This window comes from Apteryx mantelli, chromosome 5 (genome assembly GCF_036417845.1).
Source record: "Apteryx mantelli isolate bAptMan1 chromosome 5, bAptMan1.hap1, whole genome shotgun sequence".
In the NCBI taxonomy this organism is placed as follows: domain Eukaryota; kingdom Metazoa; phylum Chordata; class Aves; order Apterygiformes; family Apterygidae; genus Apteryx; species Apteryx mantelli.
This window is the reverse complement of record NC_089982.1, coordinates 686256-706751: the sequence shown is the minus strand read 5'-3', so window position 1 is coordinate 706751 and position 20496 is coordinate 686256.

The following is a 20496-nucleotide window of genomic DNA, read 5'->3' as shown; positions in this document are numbered from 1 at the left end:
GTGAAACAAGCGGCTCTGGCTGCCCACCCGGGGGTCCGGGCATCCCCTCGGGGCCGGGGAAAGTTTAGCGGCGTCCAAATCCCCCGCCGCCCGCCCTCGCGGCCATGTGCTCGGCGGCGGCACCGGCGGCGGCTTTGTCCCTCTCCCCCTCCGCCCCCCGCGCTGCCCCCGGCCCCGCTCACCCGCTGCCGCCGCGCCGGGGCCGGTGTCGGTGCCGGTGCCGCCGCGTCCCGGCGCCTCCCGCTGCCGCCGCCGCCGGGCGAGTGGCGAGCGCGGCCCCGCGCGGGGCTGGGGGCGAGCGGCCGCCCCGCCCCGGCCCGCCCCGGTCCTCCCCGGCCCTCCCCGGCCCTCCCCGGCCCGCCCCGGCCCTCCCCGGCCCGCCCCGGCCCGCCCCGCGCGCCGGCACCGGACCCGGCACCGGACCCGCCGCACACGCGCGTTCCACCTCGCGGCGAACCCGCGGCCCGCGGCGGCTGAACCAGAAGCTGGAGAGATCACGCAGCGCCCATCCCGGAAAAAAAAAATTTAAATAAATAAATAAATAAATAAATAAATAATTGAATGCCTCACCCTCTTGGGAGCTGATCCTCCCGGCAAATCCTTCGGCTCCCGGGATTTTCCGGGGGGCGATCCCACAGCTCGCCAAGCTCCCCGCCGGCCAACAGCCCGGCCCTCCGCGGTTAGGGCGCTCTGCTTGTCGTCTCGCCTCTGCCCCAGCAGCCGCCGCCGCCGCCGCCGCAGCGCTCCGAAAACCCCACGGTTAGCAGAAATACGGGGAAAACACGGTCACCTAATTTTCCTTGTTGCTGCTAAGGAAATTTGCCTAACGCAGCTTCCGCGTCTTCTTTCAAGCAAATCACTCGTTTGTTCGCAATTGATTCGCTGCAGGGTTTTCGTGTTGCTTTTTTTTTTCCTTTCTTTTTTTTTTTTTTGGCATTCGGGATCCCGGTGCCAGCGCAGCCAGTCGAATGAGTAAATTAGCTCTCAGAAATGCGTTAATCATGACAGAAATCTCTCTTGCAGCCCAGAGCAATGTCTCAGCTACGTGAGGGGAAAACGAGCGGGGAAAACGAATGGCCCAAATTCCCAGCATTTCTTAAAAGGCCGGCGTGTCAGAGAAGCCGGATTCAGCCATCGCAGCTGAGGTTGCAGCTGAGGTCTTTATGGCTGCCTAATTTCAGAGCACCGTAAACTTCCCAACCTTCAAATGCCTAAAACTGAAACCTTGGAGCTTTAAAAAGAGCATCTTTTTGGGCGCTATAATTTTCCCAATGTGGCTTCTCTGCAAAGGACTGTCGGATGCATGAGGGGAACCGTAGGGAAGGAAAACTGGAATTAAATTTTGTCCTAGGCTTGCACCAGGACAGCCACGGACCGGCTGAGCGCTCAGTCGTGGGCAGAGTGGCTACGGCAAGGCCGGGGCCTCTTTGGCAGGACCAGGAAAAGCAGACGGTCACTATCCGTCAGCCTCTCACCTGAAAGCAGGGCGGCTGCGGCTGCCAAATTCCCAGGCAGACGTCTCGGTATTTCCTGGGCCCTGCGCCTGGCCCAAATAACCCCAATTACACTGGAAAATGACAGCGTTGCTAAACCTCTCTGATTACACCGTCGGTGAACTGTCTTGAAATGTTCATTCCAGGTGGAAAAATCTTTCTCATGCCAGAGGCTTTGGGATACAGGATAGAGAAAAACCTATTTTTCTACTAAAAACCATCCTTTTTATGTCCAAAGATTTGAGTGAAAAACAGCATAGCCTCATATTCTACCAAACAAAGCAACCTTTCTTTAAGGCTAAACCCAAGAATGACAGCTTTTAGCCCAGAACAATTTGGGGTAGTTGGGAACTCGCATAGCTTCGCCGATATGATATTCATCATTGTTCATTTAAGTATTTTACCAACGGCTGAGAAAACTTCTGATAAAAAGCCTCCCCAAATGCAGACCGGTATACAAAGCCCCCTAAGACAGGGTAACATGTCCCAGCCAAACATATTTCTCCCAAAGTATTGTTTGCCAGAACGCTGACTCAGCGAAAAGGCACGTGACCTGGAGAAGCCCTGGCGACTTAAGGGGACTTCAGGCTGGCGGGGACTTCAGGCACCGTCCCTCACCAGCAGAAGTGAGGGCATCGCCAAATCTGGTTTTCAAAGAGCCAGCAATAGAGAAACCCCCCCAAAACAACGAGGAAAACACAGGCCTAGACGGACAGGGAATGTCTATGGGGTCAGGCAACAGAAGCCAACCTCTCTGGAGATGGTTCAGCGTTGCTCGAGGCCAGCAAAGCTGCCCGGTTCCCACGCTCGCTCGTGGCAACAGTATTTTTTACCTCAGAGGGTTTTTTTTTAAAGAAAGAACAAAAAGGGCTCTCCAACACCTTTTATCACTTACTCTCCATACGGTGCGATTGTGCCAGTCCCCATTTCCACCTGCAGCGCATGGATCTCCTCCCGGCCGTGGGTCCTGCTGTGTTGGGGCTTGTTCCTGGGCACCCTTCCAGGCTTTACCCAGCCGTGAGGTGTCTTAGGTGGAAACATGATGGCACCCTGTGCTGCGACTAGTTCGCCTGGCCTCGTCCAGCAGCAAAAATGCACCTGTGGTAGAGCAATGGGCAACAGTGACAGCATCTACCACCCTCCTGGCAGAAGAGTAAAGGGTGAAGGCTCAGTAGGGCTCTGGGGGACGCTGATACCTCCCTGAGAGTCAGCAGACCGCTTCGTTCAATGTGCGTGTCCCTGCAATGTGCTTCTCCCCGCGCACAAGACACTTTTTGCACCCCAGATGCTGGTCGCCTAGTTTGCTGTGTGCAATCAACCCCCCCCCGCAGCATTTCTCCACCCACCCTCCCTTTCCTGCGGGAGCTGCAGACCAGAAGAGCGGATGTGCAGGCTTCTCCCAGCAGCGCCCGCCTCCCACCCACCCCCAGGACTTCTCCTCCCCGTCTTGCCCTGGGGAGAGAACGTATCTGGGCCCTCGGCACCTCTGATGTTCAGAGCAACACCGTGACGCCCAAATCCAAAGAAATTTTCAAAATCCGCCCCCCTGTTTCTGGGAAGAGTGGGTTAAAAGCACAGCCGCAAAGAGCTAAACCCCAATGCGGTCTCCGAACCGCCCGCCCTCCTCCTCCGGAGTTACCTCCCTGCTAGCATCTGGAGGCCTAAAGCCTGCCCCCCGTAGCAGGTCCCTGTTGGGATTGGGGACCTCCTGCGTGTCCTGTGGGACTGGACCAGTGCCACCCCGTGCATAGGCAGCAGCCCCTGCCTCCCTGCCACCACCGCCGGGGGAGAAAGGCCACGGATCAGCACGCCGATCGGCGACGGGCGCTGCTGTTGCATGGCTGGGGGGGGGGGGGGGGGGGGGAGCTCGGTTCTCCGCGCCGAAGAGCAACAGTGGCTGTTAAGAAACCGCCGGATAATAGCCCTTTTGACGGCTGCTCGGCTCGCGCTCGCGGGGCAGAGCGGCTGCGGCCGGGCTGCGCAGGGGGAGGGGGCGCGGGGACGTACGACACAGCGCGGGCAACAAGTGGGCTTTGTACGCCGGGGCCGGGGACACCCACAGCTGCTCCGGCCTCCTCTCCCGTTCGGGGTGCCGGGGCTGGGGGAAGAGGCTAACAAAGCTCTAGCGAATGAGCGTTGCACAGAAGAGGAGGGTTTTTTTCTTTTTTTTACCCATTCAGTCACTGCCCGTGTGTAAAAAAGCAAAGCGGCATCATCTCATCTCGTCCTTGCAGCGGCTCCGAAGAGGACGGACCGGCGCGGAGCAGCGGCCGGGCTGCTGCGGCGCCTCCTGGAAAGGGAACGCGCGTGAGCGTGTCCGTTCAGTTTGCGTGCGGCGAACGCTCGCAGCCCACGCCAGCCACGGTCAGCACCTGGAATCGAACCCGGCCTGCTCGCTCCGCGGCCGGCACGGGTTTCCCCCCGTCGCCCGCGCTGTCCTCAGCCGGAGCCGCGGCGGCGGTAGCGCTCCTCTCGGTGACCCGCTCGACCCACAGCCCGGGGCGGGCGGCCCTCGACCGCTTCTAGCCACGGCCCTGGTGGCCTTGGTGGCCGCGCCGGTGGCTTCCCGGGTGGGTCCCCCTCACCCGGTGGCGACGTTTCCTTCCCGCGCCACGTATTCCTTGCGGATGGGGGGAGAGGGTGATGGCAGCGGGCTACGGATTGCTAAATTAAAAAAAAAAAAAAAGGAAAAAAAAAACAGTAAGAAGAAGTAAAACCCACACGCTTTGCTTCCACGATGCTTGTCCCAACAGGACGCGCGCGCGGCCTCCCTCGCCGCCGGCGGGCTGGGAGAGGGACGGGCCGGCCGCGGCGGGGAGCGGGAGCTGGCGGCCAGCCGGAGGGAGATCGCCGGCGCAGACACGGGGGCACGCACACGTGGGCGACGGGGCTCATCAGCGCGGCTTCCTACCAGCAGGTCCAAAGGCCGGGCGGACGGGGCGGGGAGCGAGAAACCCCGTTCCTCATCGATCCCGTGATCCCGGCCGGCGCGGGAAACGCAGCAAACCAGATGGTTTCTCAGCCTCCCACAGACGGGGAAGCGAAAGCCCTACAGAGCCAGCTAATGGTCCCAGGCCGGCGCCACGCGAATGCTGCGGATAAGTGCCAACCACCTCCCCGGGTGCCACCTTGGCTCTTCCCGGTCCGGCTGCCAACCCAGGAACATCACCTGTGGAGCGACGTTCCTGGGGGGGCAGCGAACACCAGCTGCCTCCTTGCAAAGCGCCGCGTTGTCGGGGGCTCCGGGCGGGCTCTGGAAACGCAGCCAGCCTCCAGGAGGCATCTGGAAAAGCCATCGACACGGAAGCAGCAGGCACGAGGCACGGCGGGAGAGCGCGCCGCTGGTGCCTGCAGCTCTCCGACGAGACCGGCTTTTCCCTCGCTTTTCTCAGCGGCGTTTGCTGTCTGCAGGCACCGGGGAAGGTTTGCTCCTTGCGCTCCTTCCAACGGAGCGTGGGAAAAGCTCTCACCCATAGTAAAAACAACAAAAAAAAAAAAACAGGGGAATTTGCTTTCAAGTCTATTCTTCTCTCTCTCTTTCTCTTCAAGTGGAAAGCCCTGAGCTGGCTTTTTTCTTTGCGAGGAAAGTGTTCTGGCCAAGGCAAACCGGCGTTTTTCTCTGATGGTGTCAGCAGGGTGACGGGCAGCAGGACAAGCTGAAGGGCACAGCTGCGGCGAGTGAGCCGGGGCAGGGAGGGTGGTGGGATGGTAGACATGGCCCGTATGTGCCTCCCCTCCCAAACGGCATGTTCCGGATTCGGGAGGAAGAAATATGGGCTCGATCTGGGGGCATTTTGCTCCCGAGGGATGCACGCAGAGCCCTCGGTTTGGCGCTTGGCTCGGCGATGCAGTCGGAGAAGAGAGGAAAATCGTAAGGAAGAAAACGCGCCTGGTGCCGCCCCTGCTCACGAGCTCTGGAGCAAATAGGGATGGAGCAAGGATGGAGAAGCAACCCCCCCCGCCTCCAGGAGCAACGCCAGGGCTTCTCCCGTCCCTCCGCAAGCTGCCGTGCTGGATCGCGTCCAGCAAAGGCAGCCCCCGCACCGGCGCCTGGCACGCGGCACCGCCGTCAGCCCCCGCGTGCCCAACGGGAGACGGGCAGAGGGCTCCCGAGGGTCGAGACGGGAGCCGCGTGCCAGGCCGGCTGCTTAGTCCTCACCGCCACCGCCACCTCCAAGGAGCCGGCAGGAGGATGCTTCCCACCCCACCGGCGCAGCGGGGACCTGCCGGACTCGTGGCTCCTGGCCAGGAGGCATCGCTAGGCAAGTCCGACGGGAGGGCGATGGCTTCGGACAGCCTGCTTCAAACAAAGCTTGGGTGATGCAGGCAGGCAACGAACTTTCCAGACACAGGAAAAGGCTAAATCGTGCATTCCTCTGCCCAGCGGACCAAAACCCCCCCCCCAAAAAACAACAAAAAAACCCACTCCCTCTCCAGAAAACAAAGCTGAGGGACCCGACAGGAGTCTGCAGGACTCCCAAGGCGGTGACAAACCTGGAGAAAACGGATCCAGCAGAGAGCTGGCCTCTGCCCGCCCCGTGCAAGCAGACACCACAAGACATCTTCTCGTTTTGCCCGAGGACGTCTCCAGGAGGAGAATGAGGGCGTCCCTGCCTCCCCCTGTAGCCCTCTCTCCCCACCATGAACTGGAAACCCTGGGCACCAGCCGAAAGAGGGCTGCAACCCCCGAATACAGCGCCCAGGAGACCCGCTCCACGCCCGGACGTGGCCCTTCCTTCGAAAGGAGGGAATACGGTTTCGCTGTATCCAGCCACTGAGGGCGAATGTCGCGCGTGCTTCCAGGCTGCATCCCGCGAGGAGCCTGACGCCCCCGGCGCGGTTTTCCCCGCGCGAAGCTCCCTCCGCGAGAGCTGCTTTGGGCGAGCAGCTTGCGGAGGCGGCTGCACGCAGAGCCCACGGAGGCGTTTGCTTCCTTCATCTTCCCCCCCCCCCCCCCGCGCGCCCTCCCCTTAATTATTCGCCCTCCTCTTAATTATTCGCGCGTCAAGAAACGACTTGCAGCCTCCCCAGGGCAACCCGAAACTGCCCGCGCGCGCGCGGGGAAAAGCAGCAGAGAGCTCAGCGCCTCTGCTAGACACCAAGGTGTCTCCGCGCATTCATAACCTCTTTCAAAAGCCCTTCCTTGCACACGTCCGTTCCCCCCCCTCCTCCCGTCACCCCCTCCGGATGCTTTTCAGAAGCGACTGTGATTCATCCGAGGTGCGAAACCGCCCGGTAAAATTTTAATGCAGCCTGAACGCGAGAGCGCTCGAGCGCCTTTCAAGCAGCCCGTCCGTCCCCAGGAGCTGCTTTGAAGGCGAGAGCGCTTCCACGCCGCGCGCAGAGCTCCAAAGGGAATATTCGGGACCGATTTTTTTCCGTGGCTCGGGGAAGGCAGCGGCGCTTCCGTCGCGCCTCCCTCGGAGGACAAGCGCGAGCGGAGAAGCACGCCGGCTCTTGCCGCCCTCTCCCCGGCGTGGCTTGGCGCAGCCGGGCCACACTGACGGGTCTGGCAGGACCGGAGCTGCGCGCCGCCCAGACCGTGGGGTTTGGTACCCACGGGGTGCCCCACCGCAACCCCTGCCCCATCTCCTTGGGCTCCCGTGGGGAAGAGGTTGCCGGCCACCGAGGCCCTCGAGCGCAGCTTAGGAACGCCGACGGGCGAAGCCAGGAGCCGAGCCCCGCGTTTCCGGGCACCCTCTCGCAGGGCAGCCCTTCGGGCTCTTGCACCACCTCCGCACAGCGACCGAAAGCCCCTCGTCCCCAGCGGGTCCTGGCCGAGCAGCTCCAGCGACTCCTTCCCAGAGCATCCGTCCCCGTTTTTGCCTGCCGAGCCAGCCCAGGCAGCGCACGTCGGCCTCGGGCCGCGCGGAGGACTTTGGGAAGGTGCAGGCTGCAACCCCGCGTGTCCTGCACCATCACGCAAGGGAGGACGGAGCCGCTGAGAGAGGAGTGCAGAGGAGCTTTGAGTCAGTAAAACCCCCTGGTTTTTTGTTTTTTGTTTTTTTTTTCCTGCAAATTATGCAACCCGCCAAAGGAATTTGCCTCCTGGGCCACCACAAACAGGACTTTGAAAGGCAGGAATGCCTCTCTGGAAAGTTTAAAAGTAAAACACACCACCACCCCCTCGTCCCGTGTAGATATTCACCCCTCCGTGAGCAGCACCAGCCCACAGGGCTGGCGGGGGGGGGCAAGACCCAAATCCCCACCCGCAAGCACAAGGTAGCCTGACTCAAGCAAGGGGGAGAAGGGCTGCACGTGAGGACCGCGGGCAAAAGCCCGTCCGAGCCCCGGGCAGCAGGGACTAACATCTGGGCCAATACATCTGGGGCACTTGCAGTTATTCGGAGAAGAGCGTCTGAAGCACGTGGCACGGCTGTCAAGGACTAAGCTAGCAGGAAGCAACGGGTGCAGATAACAGAACTGCTGCCCCCAGCCTGCCAAATCCCAAAGAGGGGCTTATTTTGGGGGGAAGACCGGTAGATTTCAGAGCAAGCCGTAACCGCAAGAGAACCGGCACGCATCCCTCCTAGGACGCTTCCCGAATGAGACCTCTCGGAGGCCCCTTAGCCTCCAGCAGGACCGTGCCACCTCTAGACGCAGGCTGGCAAAGTGCCCAGGGCAAAGGCGAAACTCCTTCCGCGCGGCGTGTGCTCTCCCACTCGCAGGAAGACGCCCAGGGGACCCGTTTGCTTGCTCGGTGCCGGCCCGTGGCTCCTAAAGGCTTGCAGCCTGCAGCGCCTTGCAGGAGGCTGGAGGCGACCGAATGCAAATTACGTCGTCCTTAGCGCAATCCTAGAAAACAGCACGACGCAATTAGCTAACGGGCATGCCTTGCGTCTGGGCGGACACACCCGTGAGCTTAGGCATGCCTGCGAGGGAACGTCACCCTTTCCACGTGCTCGCTCCCTTTATGTTTTTAAAGCCATCTTCTGCAGCTCTGGCCCCTCACGGTGGGGACCCACGTGTGCCCACTTGATGCTGCTGGAGAGCCTTAAAGCGAACAGGGTGACAGAGCAAACCGGCTGGATGCTTTAGCCTTAGCCAAGCCTGGCTGGAGGATGCACCTCCCAAAAGCCGCTTGGGACCTACGCTCCGTAACATCTACAGGCTTTCCGGCGCAGAGGGTGGGACGGATGGCGGACAACGTGCACAGTTTGTCTGCACCGACATGGCCTCCTGGCCTCCAGCAACTTGCAAGGCTTCTTGGGCCAAAGCTGGTGTCTTTGGATGTAATACTCCCAGATCCCTCTTTCAGGAACATTTCTAGTGTCCCCCGGAGCGCATGTACATTTTCACCCTCTGCAACATCCTGCAGTATGCAATTCTGCAGCTCGGTGCTGGGCTGGGTGAAAAAACATCTCTGTTGGCTTGTTTTGAACCCGGCACCTGCTCGCTTTATTCAATATCTCCTAGGTCTTGTGCTGTAAAGGCAGTGCACGCCCATTCCCTCTCCAGCATACATGGTTTTATCGACCGTTCTCATACTGCACCTCAGTAACCTCCTTTTTCCTCTTCCCAGGCACAGCACAGGGCTGTTTGCGCCAGGCGTGTGTGAGGTGTGTTCGCACCCTCATCAAAGCAGCAGCTCAGCACAAACAGCGTGCGAGGGTGAGACACGGCACCAGGCATCCAAATAAAGCCGATGAGAAGACCAGTTTACAACCAGAGTGCAATCCTGCCTGTCCTGCGGTGGAGCATGGCGAAAACCCCCCCTTCAACCCTGAAACAGGGCTCCATCACTGCTAGGAAGGCTGAAACGCCGAGGTCCAGCGCCAGGTCGTAACACGCAACAGGCAGACACGTCTGGAGCGGAGCAGTAGCAGGAAAAACCCATGGAGGGGTGGGGTGGACATGCAGCATGCTTCCGTGCCATCCCCCTCCCCAAGGGTTGTTTTTGCTAAAATAAGATTTGAGCCTCTCGAGAGCGGCACCAACAAACCCGCCGGCCCCCCCCCGGTATTTTATCGTTGGGTCATGATTTACAGAGCAGTCTAGAAGTGGCTCTAGCCAAGGTAGAAAAAGAGCAGGAATGTCACCTCACAGGTCAGGACCGGATCCTGTTTGGTTTTGCAACGGTAGCTGTCATCAAGCTGGATGTCTGTCTGAAAGGTCTGCCCCGCAAGGGAAGGCCCCTGGGCACGTCGTCGGGCTGGAGACGGGAGTCACCCAGCGAAATTCTGTGCCTGGTGTTACGCAAGGTTCGGGGCTACGTTAGCAAAGATCCGCTCTGCAACCTAGTCCCTGCCTCCACGCTGCTTTCAAACCACGCTGCTCACTTCCAAAAAAAAAAAAAGAATAATTCAGCGTAAAGGGCAGGGAGCCTAGTCTGACACTACCAAGCGATGAAGCACGTTTACCGACATCCTCTTGCACCTCTTACCGAATCTCTGGGATCTTTTGTCCCAGAGCTGCCCAGCTCCATCCCAGATATTGTATGAGAAAATAGAAAATGAGACCAAAAGGGAACCTCTGCCAGAAGAAGCCCACCATTATCTTTAAAAACAAGTACTGGGGGTGGATACAGACCTCTTCCTGGATTTAAGGGAAAGCCCTGGTTTGTAGCTGCTGGATTTGTCTTCTGGCTCTGTTGGCCTACAGCGACTGCATTCCTCGTCGAGACAGGGCAAAATGGGTCCCAGGGCAGCTGCATACGCTGTGGGTAGAAAATTTTCAGAGGAGCCAAGAGAGCTGGAATTTGTCCTCTGAGTAAGAAAGACGAGCTCCTACAGAATGAGTTCAGCAGATGTTTTAGGTGACTCACTGTCTTCTGATAACTGCCCAGCTCCTGAGGCACTGCTGGCACGCAAAAACAAAGGTACGTCTGGTTGAATCAGGGGTGGGCGAAGAGTATCAGCAGCAGCAGTTAGCAAAGACATGCAAATGTTTATTCAGGGCCAAGCTGTGAACCACCACTGTTTCCCAAGGTCTTCAGGGAACATCCTGGAAAATCTGTGTCATCTTTGCTGCCAGATCTGGGCTTGCGCCTTGGGAGCATGCCTTGGGAGCAACATCCTTGCTCCATCCCTCAAAGGCAGCCCCCAGGGTGAAAGGCTGGAAAAGCCAGGCTGAGCCGTCTGTATGCAACACTTCCTGCCTGCCCTCCAAAAGCATGCCCAAAAGTGAGCCCTCTGCACCAGGCGGCAAGAGGTAAGGTCCTTCTGGCGCTGCCTGGATCATCCGGTGGGCCTCCAAAAGATGGGAGTGCCTTTTCCTCCGTCTCCTGCAGGCCTCCAAGACACGTCTCCAGATTCTTTGGCCTTGGTTTCTCCACCAGGCACCTAATCTACAATAACATCCTCTCCTCTACAACTGCCAAGAGTATTCAACACGACGTTAGGGGTCTCAGGGACGCACGGGTTACTTTGGGGAGCTCAGATAAACAGCAAGAGGATGAAAGGAGGAGCAAGGAACTCGGTGCCAGCGCATAGCTACATAACCCTTAGCTTCCCACTTAAAACCAGAGATCGGGCATTTGTCATGGAAGGAAAAGGAGCAGAAAACTCAAAGGACTTTGCGAAACAGCTCAGTGGCCTTGCATATGTCCCAAGGCAAACTTTGCAATTACGCCTCATTCTGACGACTGCTGTGGCAGCAAAGATGGCAAAACAACAGAACAGGCAACGGCGCCCCGGGTACGACTAGTGTTTGCCATGGGAAAGGATGCAGGCATTCTCAGCGCCGGCTATTAAATCCCAAATCCTGGCACTTGGGGAACTCGGCAATGAAGCTGCAAGTTCAGACATTTCGGTGAGGCTATTTCTAACGCAGCGACAGGCCTGAGCGAGGAATGCAAGGTCAGCTGTTCTGCGTGCACCGCGTTTCCGTGGTATGTGCGGGTAATATGGGGCCATATAACAAGGGGCTAACACCTGGCAAGGGAAGAGGAAAGGCGAAGGACTTTTGGACTTGTGTCCAAGTGCAATGCAAGTGTGTTCCTGATACAGGGGAATAACCCTGTTTTGGCATGTGTTGGCTATTTTCTTTTGCAGACCTATGGCAGCACTGGCTGGAAAGGACCTTCACGGTCTCTAGTCCAGCCTCCCACTCAGAGCAGGACGAACACCAGCACTGACTCAGGGCAGCCACTGCCTTGTCTAGATGAGACTTGGAAACTCCCAGGGATGGCGAGCCCCCACTGCTCTGGGGACTGGCCCCAGGGCTGCATCTCCTTCTGGGAGAGAAGTTTTTCCTAATGCACAGTCCGAAGCTCTCAGTGCTGCAGGAGCAGTTCCTTCAAAGGGGGCTTTGCAAATGGGGGTGAGGAAAAGAGAAGAGCAGAGGAAGGATCTGGGAATTAGCAAAGCTCAGATGTTTTCAGGTGGCCTTAGACTGAACTGGCTAGCTCTGTGCCAGGTGTCTGCCTTGCCAATGATTGCTTACCAGTGGGAGGACAGCTTATATGCTGAAAAGCTATGAGAGACATGAGAGGCAACTACAGGAGGGCGAAGAGGAAGGACTAAGGGGCAGGTGACACCATCACTATCACTCATTTGAGGGAAGCAATGGAAGAAACTGAAGACTTTGATGCCTTTTGTGGGTTTAGCCTTCACCCAAAAGTCGAATCGAGGGGTGAATCACTCGCCAAAAGGGATCCATTACCCTCCACGAACCACCAAGATAACCAGATGACTAGCTGAGACTTTGCAGTCTGTCTCTCAGGCACCTACAGGTAGTTAGCCAAGCCCTTGCCCTGGTGTTCAGCCACGATGATGAACAGAAAAAGGGCTGGGAAACGGGCCAGGATTGCGAAAGAAGAGGTTCACGAACTCTTCACTAGGTGAAATGTGTGCAAGCTAGCAACACCCGTTGTCAGAGGAGGAGCCATCTCCGGTTCCCGAGCTCTCCAAGAACCGCTGGAGGGCTGGAGCAGAACCAAGGAACTGGCAGAGTGTAATGTCCCATTTAAAAGGGTTAAAAGCAAGTTATGGATCCCTAATCCGGTGCCTAGAAAACTAACCTGCACAAAGGATTAAACCAGAGGCATCTAGGGGCTAATATGAGGACTAAGAAATGGGCAACAGGGATTTCTCAAGAGCTACTTTATACCAGATGAACTTAATTTCCTCTTCAAAGATCTGGCAGATAAAGGGGGAGCAGCAGATGTGACAAATTTTGACCTCCTTAGCGCTCCTTGTGTTATCCCATCCAGACTTCTTGTCAGAAAGGCAAATACTGACCAGATAAAAGATGGACACAAAACTGGTGCAAAAATAGCACCCTGGTCTGGTGCTGAGAGGTATCAGTGGCTTGTGGTAAGACTAGAACAACATATACAGAAAAGATCAGCAGGAAAAAGGTCCTGGCTTCGGTATTATTCAAAATTTCCATCCTGCAGGCTAGGAGGCACGCTGCCTTAGGAGCACTGCAGCTAACATTGAAGACGAGCCCAGAGGAATGCCAGAAAGCAAAATTAGAATTCAAAGTGACCTGACGAAGAAAGGGTTTGACATCGGTCAGATGAAATTCAGTCAAGTCAGGTGTAAAGGGCTATGCATTAGGATCAGTCCAGTGCAAGGAAAAAGGGATGTGGGATGAAACGGGCCACAAAATAAGACAGGGGAGCACACAGGGAGCAAGGCTTCCTCTGATGGCAGAGAATGATACTTGTCACTTGCTTCAAGAATATTTGCAACTCTGTTCCATCCCTGAATGAGGCTTTTTTTTTTTTTTTTTTTAAAAAAAGGGCTACCACTTTATTGGAGCAGCTGTTTTCAAAGCACGTCCGATACCTCCCAGGCCACCAGCTTGGCAGTGTGGTCTCTACCTCAGGAAATGAGTCCTGTGGCCAGGAAGAAATACAGCGTAAAGTGCCTGGCTTCTGCCCCTAGAGCTAACGGCCAGGAAAGCAGGAAGAAAGCCAGGTCCTGCAGGAGCTCGCGACACCCTCTCGGCTGAGTCCCGGCAGCACGTGATGAAGCAGCTGGAAGTGGCTTCCCCTGGCTGTCCCCCAAGATGCTGGGCCTGGCAAGAGCCGACGCAGAAGCTGCGCCCTCGCCCAAGGGATGCAGCCACTTCGCTGTCCCCGCACGCTCTGGGCAAGCGTCAGGAACCACGTCGGTGCCCCGGAGGAGTTCAGACTCAGGGGATGGGGACAGTTCTCCATAGCTTCTCCCTGCCCACGATGCTGTGCCTGCTGGCTCCTCTCTTTCCTGCCCGAGCAGCTGGCGCAGGCAGGGGCGGTGGGGACAGGCAGAGAGCCAGGGCCGGCTGCTCTCATTAGGGCTTAGACTTAACAAAGCTCCGCCGGGCTAGGAATAGCGTTGGGTGCCAGGTTTTCCCGCAGCACGTGGCTCGCGGCCTATGCCAGCTTTCAGAAGGAGCTGCTTCCCAAAGGATGCTGTGACCAATGAGTGGCAAACTGCCCGGGACAGCCCCGGAGAAGGGCAGCCCCGTGGCCAGCTGCAAAGCCTGGCCACCGCAGCCAGATCAGTGAGGAAGCCCCATCTGAACAGGGCACGGGTCAGCAATGTCAGCAGAAACCTCTTCCACCTCCCAGGGCAGGAACGACGAGGCCACCCCGTCCTGGATGCAGGACTGCCGTTCTGCAGCTTGGATGCAGAGCCAAATGCAGGTGGTCTTTATAAGTCCTCTGCACTAGCAAAAAAGTTTGGTTTATTTCCCATCTCCTCACCGAGGAAATGTCCCCGAAGCCCACTCAGCAGCTGCCCTTTGGCAGGGCTTCCTCGCCTGGAGACCTTCTGCTCTGCCATATGCCACTTCCCCTGCCGTGGCGGGTTCGCCCTCAACCTCTCGCTCCGTCCCCAAGGCCGCAGCCCTCGGGTGCCCATGTCCCGCCGCCCCCACTCAGTGAGATGCTGAGGTGCAGCATCTGTGCCCAGCATGCACAGGAGATCCCCAGTCCCCACGGCCCCAGGGATCTGGCCCATCACCCTGCATTCGCAGGCTGGGGGGCAATAGGGTACTGCTCCAGCCCAGCCTCCTCAAAGACCATCAGGCTTCTTCGCTCTCCGGTCTCCAACCATTGCGTAGCAATCTCCAGGGGTTTAATCTGTGCGATGGCTCTGGTGAGGCATCGTGGATGCCTCGGCAGCTGTGTGCAGTGATGCTGGGCTTTGTCTTCCCACAGACACCTCGCCCCCCCCCCCCCCCCCGGCCTCCAGTCTGCTCTTCCAACATGCTTGGCAGTTTTCCCTGCCTTCCTCGTGATAAAGCTTTGATGAGCACGGGTAATTTATTGCTGTTGTCTAGAGAAGCGCACCAGGTGTGACACGCAGCTTTAAAATGCTTTCTCTGGGTGCTTGCACTTGACACTGCCCTGAAGTAGCTGTTTCTCCAAGACGTCTCATTTCCTCCCTTGTTTCCTTGCTGGTAAGCATTCACGTCCCAAAACATTTGGCCTGGAGCAATGTCTCCCTGATCTTCTGTCCTGTTAACTGCCCCTGGCTTTGTATCTGATGTCCCATAGCCTACGGCACATTGCCATAGCGCTGGTTGTCCTAAGTGGATCTTCTGCTTGGATTTCACCCCAGCAAAGCACAGGAAATCGCCGGCTCCACCACCCCCAGAAAGAGCCTGCCGCTCTCAGAAACCCTGCCAAGGTGTTCAGTGACCTTTAGTTTTGCTGCCCTGGGGAGCTAATGGCAGTGTGCAATGCCCAGGCTCTCTGCTTTTCCACCCGGAGAAGCACGGTGTGTAGACACCCACCTGTAGACCCACCTGACACCCTATGGCCACTCGTGGAGCGCTCTGGATGCTCCCTGAATTGGGAGCTGGCTTGCTGCCCTCTGCCCAGGGCTCCTGCTCTGCTTGTATATCATCAGCCCACTCACAGCAGTTGTGGGTTGACAGGATTTTCTTTTATGGGAGATGTTTGAAGTGCCGGGGTGTGGTACAAATGCCATGGCAAAAAAAAGCAAACAAACAACGAAAACAACCAAACCAAAAACCCCAGAGCAGCACCAAACTGTGCACATCAGACTGGCGGCACCATGGGAGGGCGAAATGGCCGTGCTGGTGATGCTCTCTGCTCCTCGCCTTTCCAGTGTCCTTGAAGCATCGTTGCACCATTTCCTCTCCCTGAAGGTCTCCTGCACGCACCATGATTTACCATAGCGCTGTTGGCTGGACGGGGCCTCTAGGGTCCTCTCGTCTGACCTGCTGCTCGGGCCAGACAACTGCCAACACTAAGTCAGGACGGCTGATGGCTTTTTCAAGCTGAAACTTGAAAAGCCCTCAGGGTGGACTCATAACCATCTCTCTGGGGATCTCTTCCAGGGCTGCACCTCCTCCTGGGGAGGAAAAACATCTGCCTCCTTGGGAATTTCTTAGGCTTATGTCAAGACCCCCAAGCTTTAGATCACCCCTGTCCCAGTTATGCTAAAGGCTGCCATCTCCCCTGCCCCATGCCAGGCTTTCCCAGGGGTGGATCTCTCCCCTCTGGGCCTGATTTACTAGATCCTCTACGCTCATGGAGTGGGACATGGGCTAGGACACATCATAGCAGAGTTCATCTGTGCAGGGAGCCAGCAAGGGATGTGGGGGATGAGGAGTGTCACTGCTCTACCACTGCCACGGTCCGATCCAGCATCTGGGGCAGACAGCTCATGCCAAAGTGCTGGAGAGCTGCGGTGCAGCAGAGAGCCCGAGGTATGGGGTCCCCAGGCCAAACTCTGCTTTGCTGGTGCCTGTGCTTCACATGCTCTGCGTCTGATGAGTTCACTGGCATTTCTATGCCAAAACCCATTAGTTTTGTCTCCACTGGAGCGCTGACTACCTAGAAAGTATGTATTGATGGTCTCGAGATAGCACATTGAAGGTGTGCCACATTGCATGGGGCTGACACCTTGCCAAGAAAAAAAGTATTATTTTCCTTTCATTTGAATGATTTCTCTGACTAACTTGGAAGAGTGCTGTGCTTTCCTCCGAAGGGGGCAGGATCCTCCTGCGGAGAAAGCCTTTGCTCTCCCAGCCCAAAATTGGGCTGTCTGCTGACCTGCAAATAATGCGAGAGTGAGATGCAACTATCCTTCCAGGTCAAAACATCCATGGAATTTACAAATACGGTGTCAGGATTTCCTATAGTCAAGACAGAGGTCCCATCCCACCCATGTGCTGATCCCATCCGATCTCAGAATAAAACGCCCATAAACTAGCTGTATGGCCGTTTTTCACTCACCAGAATGGGCGTGGGGCAAGCTGTCTCCCTCCCAGCGGTTTCTCACGAGGAAAGGTTTAAGCAGGTCTTTTCTCAGGCAGCCTTAGCCATACGTCCAAAGGTGCGACCCACAGAGAGCTGCCCGGGCTCCTAGAAAATAGGCAATGGCACAGTCACAAGCCAGCTGAGCTTTGGATTTAGACCTTTCGCCCAAGGAGAGAGCAAAGTACGTGCAGGTGAGTCACGTTTACAGTAACTAAATGAGCCGCGACACCAAGTATTGCTTTTGCCTTACAAGCTGCGACAAGCTCAGTGCCCACATGCATTGGGCATTGCCTTTAGCCTCCAAGCTCCCTGGCCCAGGAGCTGGACAACCTGCGATTTCCACAGCCAGACGTAGGTCTAACCACCGTCTTCTCCATGTCTGAAAAGGGCTGCTGAACCCAGCAGCGTGTTAGGCGTCTCCAAAACCCAGCACATGAGCTTCATGGCCAAACCACTCTCAACCACTTCAGGACTGGGCTGAACGCAAATAGAAACAGCTGCAAAAACGCTTTTTATATCGTTCTCTGAACTGAAAGCAAGGACTCAGAAGAGGCACTGGACAACCTGGCAAGTTCAAATGCAGCGGTTTGGAAGTGAGAGAGTTTAGCAGATGAGGGAATACCTGGAGGGCATCTAATAATGCTTTCAACAACTAATTCCCACGTTCTAGCTTGAATATTTCTCTGACTCACAGCTGTGCTGCAGAAGCGGAGCAGAAACCTCAGCGTTTGCCGATAAATTTACTGCTCCCTGCAGGCGTTATGGGGTGCTGCCCCCCCAAATCGTGCGGGTGCACGTGGTGCCGTGACGCCAAACTCTGAGCAAGGGGAAGCAGCCAGGACTCCCGCGGGCCGTGGCCTTGAGCTCCATAAGCCGCCGCTGGTTGACGGCTCTGGAGGCTGGCGAGCCGGGGGCAGGGGTCTGCGCGCAAAGCGCCGGTCCCGCCGCCCGAGCTCTGGGGAGGACACACGGCTGGCGAGGAGGCACGGGGGGCCTCGCGTCGCCCCGGGGCCGGTCTTCAGCACCCCGGCACGCAGCGAGCACAGAGGCGACAGTGTGCCTGCGGAGGAAGCTGGCAGCCGGGCCGCGAGGAGCTGACGGCGGTCGCAGCTGTTGGCACAATGCAGAGCGTGTCCTGGCTACATCCGCGTGCTGCCCGGACCACGGCTCCAAAGCGAGGAGAAAGTGATGGGAAACCCTTGCTTTGCGCTCCTAGAAACCTCCCCCTGCTCAAAATCCTAGAGGAAAAGCAGCAGAAGGGAGCTGACAAGTCCTTCAAGCTAGACACCTACCTAAGGACGCTTTTCTGTAAGGTGGAGACTGCAGAGAGGCTTAGAAAACGAGGCCTCAAGCGCTTGCGAATTCTCCTAAAGAGAGCGCGAGGGTGAAGGACGCACGGCCGGGAGCTGTGCCCACCGGGCGTAAGGCAGCCCGGCGAAGCACCGAGCACCAGCTGCCCTTTGCCACGTCCGCACACCCAGCTGTCCCGTGGCTCAGCGCTCAGCCGCGGGTTGGGTGGCTCGGGAGTGATACGACCGGCGGGATCCAGCCCGTGCGGGACGGACACTGAGCTGGCTCCGGCTCTGCCTCCAGCCTCGCGGAGCCCCGCTATCTCGCTCTACGCGACGCAGGCAAATCCCCAGGGTCGGCGGGATGTAAACAGGAATTGCCAGCTGCAGGCTCTGGCTAAACAGCCCCGGCCCCAGCTGCTCCCGGCGCGGCAAACAGGATGCCTAGAGGTCCCGCCGCTGCTGGCGGAGATGGGTCCCGAGGGGAAGGGGGAGCCGGCAGCCCCCCTCGCGAGGACAGGCCCCGCTGGTTCCAGTGCCGCCGACTCCGCGGGAGGAGTGAGCTGAGGACCGCAAACCCCTAGCTACGCCATCCGCGCAGCGATGCCGACGGGCTATGCACAAGTTCAGGGGCAGGATGTAACCTAAGAGCCGCTGATAGGATCTAGTACCCGTCCGGGCTGGGGTCTTGCCACCAGCAGCCAGAAGCAGACGCCTAGAGAGGCCGAGAAGAGGGTGAACGTGTAGCAGCGCTGCCCCAAATGTGTTCCCGGCCTCCAATGACGCGGTGATGTCTGAGGCTGGAAGTAGCAACCCCGCGCTTAATAGCCCATCATGGATTTCCTCCCCCTGCCCCCCCCCCAGGGATCAGTCCTGTGCTCCATCCTGGCCTGGATCTTTTCTAGTTCCCCTTCGGCCAAGGCCTCTTCCTGCTCCAATTTACAAAGCAGGGCTGAAAGAAAGAGGTGAGCATGCCAACTAGAACATGCCTGGATAAAGTTTCCGTCGCTTTCTTAAAGAGATGGCTTTGCCAAGGTAGGAAAAACTAAGTCACAGCCCTGGAGAAGTAGGAAACACCAAGTAAGGTAGCTCTCCCCACCCGGCAGCCAGGGAAACGTGGGAAGGAAGGCAGCTCCAGCCGGCCCACGTTATCTCTAAGACCAGATGCCTTTAAATGCTTCCCCAGAGCTTGGAAAGGGCCAGGCTCTGCTTTGAATTGCTTTGCACACAGACTCATTAAAAAGTAAAAGGGAAGAAACGTACAATCTACAACTTCGGGGCATCGGGAAACGGCTCTGTTAATCCTATTTCCTTCCCCGAGCTTAGTCAGAGCAGGTCAGCAAGCTTTGGGGCCAGATCACCTAATCTGCTTATTGTTACCCTGCAATAAGGAGAGAAACACCCTGCTGTCGTTATTTATAAACCAGGGAGGCCCAGGTTGTTAAACCTGAAGCCGGTGCTTCGCTGCAGAGCTGCCAGGGCCCAGCATCTGCTCATCCTCCCCAGGCCAAGCCGTGTCCGCCGGCCAAACCCAGGCTGGTGGGCTAAGGGGAAGAGGGGCAGCGCATCCCTGGAGGAGCCGGAAACCACCCCGGGCTGGGAAGGAGCTGCAGGGAGAGACACAGCGCTGAGCGGCCCTCACGTGTGGCGCTTGGCCTCACTGTGCCACCCAGCTGGCCGCCAGCCCCTTCCCTTCACCTCCAGCTCCTGCAGAGGGAGAGCAGCTTCTCAAAGCCAGCTTGCGCCCCGCGTCCGAGAGCAAAGAGAAAACCAACCTTCTGCAAAAGTCGGGATCGGAAGATTTGAGGCTGTTTCCTGTTCCGGTGGCTGCTCCCGTCGGGGGGGTCACAGGGCAGAAGGCAGCTTTGCACGGTAATGCATCAGGCAGGTGGCACCTGGCCGGAGTAGTGGCTCCAAGGGCAGTGATGGATGGCTTGACACGGGGTCAGCATCTGGCACAGGGTGCAAGTTAAACAAGTTAAAGCCACGGAAAGGGAAACAGCAACTCCTGGCTTCGTTTCTCAAAAGAATTCTCGAGTGATTTGGCACCCACAAAGCCAACGGGCTCCTGAAGCTCTTGGGGAATAGCTGTAAGGCATGGAAAAGTGGCTGGTCCAGCACACATCCACCCAGCCCTTGATGTAGCTAAGGCCCCACAGCCACCAGTGCCTAGATGCTGCGTGGCTCGCATTAATCGTCCCGGACTAACCTGCAGAGGATGCTGCCCTCTTTCGGGCCCGGCACGACTGGCAGAAATTCAGGGAAATTTGGAGAGTCCCAAGGCTGGTGCTCTCACAGGCCAAAAAAACACCCCACATAAGGGACCTCAGAATGTGATGACTTACTCACACCTCCCTCTGTGGACATCCCAGGACCTTTTCCCGCTGAGAGCTGGGCTGCTGCACCCACGGGTGACTTCCGAACGCAGCCTGGGAAGGGACCGAGCTCAGTTATGTGCCCAGAGTTTAGGGAAGTGCTGGCTGGGATAAGGAGCGAGGAAGTGAAGTGCAAAGGGCTGGGAAGGTCCCTTGGGCCTGGGGAGGCCCACAGG